The following is a 4,276-nucleotide window of genomic DNA, read 5'->3' on the forward strand; positions in this document are numbered from 1 at the left end:
CTTATTCCTATTAAGATTGGTTGGGGCTTGTTGTAGGGCTTTTCTTTCTCTGAAGGAACAAATGACGATGTTTCGACAGGTTAGGGTTTCCTATATGAAATCATCCTCTTATCAGATTCAATCATCACAACGTTAATAGCTTCCTACAACGTCCAAATATTCCACAACTCAATTCTATCTTGAATGGCCATCTTCAAACTATTGGTATACCTGACTATCCTTTGACTTTCAGATTCTAACAAATTGTTTCGCTCTGTCAATCACATAAATTCATTATTGTAGACTGATATTGTACGACTGCCCTATGTGTATCTTAGGTACAGACGATATAAAATCTATTCATAATCTATAGGTAAAAATCGATCCATTATACACTACTTCATCTTTCTCCAAGTTCGAATCAAACTCTTTCGCTGTTTCGTTCGAGCATTTTATAATTGATCCCACTATACTGTTACTACATATTTCAAATGGACTACCACCATCTTAGTCATCTTGTCCTCTGAAACATCCATAATTTCAAAGAATCTTTCAATCTCTACCAACCAATCCAAGAAGTCCTCAATCTTTATAATTCCAAATAATGGGGGAATATCTATTTTAATTCAATAATCGTCAAAGGTATTTCGATTTTATTATGTGCGATACTTTGAACTCTTCCTTTGACTCTGATTTACTGTCTTCTGGTATATGTCTCCTATTATTTTCTCTTCGAACTACAAGCTCAGCCATTTGTTCATTGTTGATTGTTCGTTGTTCATTCCGCCCATTGTTTCCAGCACCCCTAGAGACAGTTGATGAATCTCTTCGATATGAATAGTAAGATTGTCAATCCATCGATTTGTTGCATCAAAATCAGCCCTAGTAAATGGTATGTCACTCATGTTTATGAATCAAAGATATAAAGACGTAAAAGCAGGTTCTGATACCACTTGACGCAACACAAAACAAGAAATTCAAGTGAACACCTTAAGAATATGAGATTTAGAATGCACCAAATTATTAAGAAAATAAAGTCACATATTTTATTAATAAAAGATAATCAAAACAACGAAATAACCCCTTATTTATAAGGGTTTACATGAAAACGTAGTTTAAAATAACTAAAATTAATGAAAATAAAGTTTAAACAAGCTAAAATTGAGAAGAATTCAAAATAAACTAAATGACAGAAATAGCGCTAAAACTTCAAAATTAGTTTTTTGAGTCTTAAATGAATTCGAATGGCCGAAATTCATCGTACGTCATGGCATGGCCATTTCGAAATATGGAAGCTCTCTCTCTACTATTACCTTTTCTCCATTTTTATCCAATTCTTTTTCAATCCATTCAACAATATATTCTACATCACAAATCCTTTGACTTTAATTTTGATTCTCCTCCTAAATTCACTTGTTTCAACACTCAAACTTGTAGTAAGAGGGAAAATAACTATTTCAGAGGAAAATGTTTGAATTGCATGCTATACTCTTCAAAAAATTGGGTATTTATAAATATTCCTGTAAACTTTGTGGCAATTCGATCATTTAGAGAATGTAACAAATGGTGGATCCATATTGGTTACCTTATAATTGATTCTATTATCAATATCATATTTAATTCGTTAGATCAAGTGTATTAACAACCTTTAGCTAGTCTAGATGAAAGAAAGGTTCACTATGTTGGTGCAAACCATTTTATGTTTCTATTATTCCGAGTGGTCAGAAACTTTGCAGACGTTGGGTTAAATCATGGAACTTAATAATGATGCTGATTGGACATCGAATATTATAGTCTCTTGAAAAAATACTCCAAGGACAACTCAAAATGGTTCCATGACTTATCAAAATTTAATTTTGATGGATCTTCAAGTATGTACTGTCATCGAATTGAATGACTATGCAATCTCTTTGTTAAGGTAGTTTTTTCCTTTACAGCCACCATTTGTCAAAACATTACAAAAAAACAAGGTTCAAGCTAATTTGTGTGATGATGATATAGTTGCTTTTGAAGATCCTTTACTTTTATTAAATACATATCTCGTGTCGAATGTGACTATGAACCAGACAAAGGTAGAGTACGTTGCTACAGTTGGTTCTGTACTCAGGTTATTTCTGGGAAATAAATGAAATAGAGGTTGAAGAAGTTCACAATTTGCTCATCTCCTCTACATATGACTTCATATTATAAGCTCAAAGAATACATGGAAACAAACGCAAAACTAAGCAAGTTGTAACATATTAACTCATTTATCCATCCATTTGTAGTTTCTCGAATGATTAAATGTAAATTATTTGATAGCATCTATCTGAATAATGTTACACATATTATTGGATATGCTATTGATATTAAACCAAATAGGCTCATTGCACCACGATCTGGGAATCAAACATATGTACGTGATATAGTTCTTGTTGATCATAGGTAGTATACGTTCTTTATTTATGTACTTTTATTTTATATTTTTATAGCTTAAGTAAGTTCTTTAACTCTCACTTTTCCTATAGATTTAAGACTCGTCTGTTATAACAATGTAGAATGTATGATGCTTTTGTCGATAAAGAATGTGTTTACATTTGAGATTCTTCTATTAACTATCATTTTTTATGTAGTTTATTACCATTTTTTGAACCCTTGTAATCATTTATCTCAACCTCTAATTATATTTTGATGAAATTACACTCAATTTTGTTTTTTAGCTTCCATTTCAAAAATCAGAATTTAAGTTTATTTTTTCAAAACTCAGATATATACAGCACCCGCCCCACCTATCATTTGCTTCATACCTACCCCAATTTACATATCCAAATTCAAATACCTCTCCACCTTGAACTCGTCGTCCGTTGCCACAACCATTCCAACCATCGCAATCAGAAATGCGAATTCCACTCCGACGATCATCCTTATTTCAGCACATCTTCCCCACCATGGCCAATATTATTTTTCCTACTATGTTGCTCTTGATTAAATATAGATCACAACATTTTATGAGAGATCACAAATTTTTGAAAGATTTCATAAAAATTGTTAAATTTGAAAGTGTATTTTTTCCATGTAATGTTACAGGTACTACTATTCATTGAAGCTTTATCAGACCAATCATAATTAAAGATTTTTATCGAGATATTTGTTGGGAGTATATTAAAGTATAAGATTTTATCCAGAAACGCTCTTAAAATATTTAGTTGTGTAAGGTTACATGAAATAATTTGAACAAACGTTTCACACTGTTTCACATAATAAACGTCTTTAATTTATTTAAATTTTAAAGCAAGTTTAAAGATGCCATGAGATGAGATGAGGAAGTATAATGGGTAGATTTCTATCTTGAAGCCCATTCGGAATTTGCTCGAAAGCATCTTGTAATATATAGGCTTCATTTGACTGTCAATTAACCCAAATCCGATCCATATTTGGCCCAAATTCGATTTAGTTACAAATCCTCGTCATCACTGTTGTAAACATTGATTTGAAAACATCAAAAAATTAAAGAAGAACAAGACAACCAGGGTCGAACCAATTGTTTAAAAAAATAAAAAATAAATAAATGACCAATAAGATTTATAAACACAAATTTGATTAATATAAAATCGAAAACTATATGAATTTCTCTAGAAACGGATCCAGGAATTTATGGCGCATGGACTAAAATTTATAGAATTCGAAGTAATAGATGTATATATGATGTCATGGTCAAATTAATCATTTGGAGTTATTTCGAGGAGATTTTGAAATATAAAATTCATATGCAATATAATTCATATCTATGTTCTTAATAAATTCTTACAAACGGCAAATTAGAAAAATAAAAATGATCAATGATCATTACTACAATGATAATCCAAAAATAATTTATGTTGGCAAGGCAATTCAGGTCATTGACTAAGTGACAAAAGTATTTGCAGCTTCTTGGATTGTACCTTCTAAAACGAGATGAAATGCAAGCAGCATACACTATTACCTCAAAATCAGGTTGCAATTATAGAGAATTTGTGCACTTCCTTAGAAGAATCTAGGCACTGGCTTACTAGACCTAAAATATAATTAGAAAATATATATAAACTTTGGTTCAATTTAAATCCAAATGCACAAGGCAGACATATTTTGGTACTCTTCTCTGTAATTGCAGTATAGCCTAGCAATCTTAAATTAACAATGGAATATAATGCTGTCAACCAACAAAAATTATTCATTATAGTCTAATTGATTCAAAGGTTGTACTTTTCCTTTAACGAATTAAAACCTCCATCATTTAAAACAAGTATAAGAGACTTGATCTTACCCTATAAATGCAGCC

This window comes from Olea europaea, unplaced genomic scaffold (genome assembly GCF_002742605.1).
Source record: "Olea europaea var. sylvestris unplaced genomic scaffold, O_europaea_v1 scaffold1592, whole genome shotgun sequence".
NCBI classification, from domain to species: Eukaryota; Viridiplantae; Streptophyta; class Magnoliopsida; order Lamiales; family Oleaceae; genus Olea; species Olea europaea.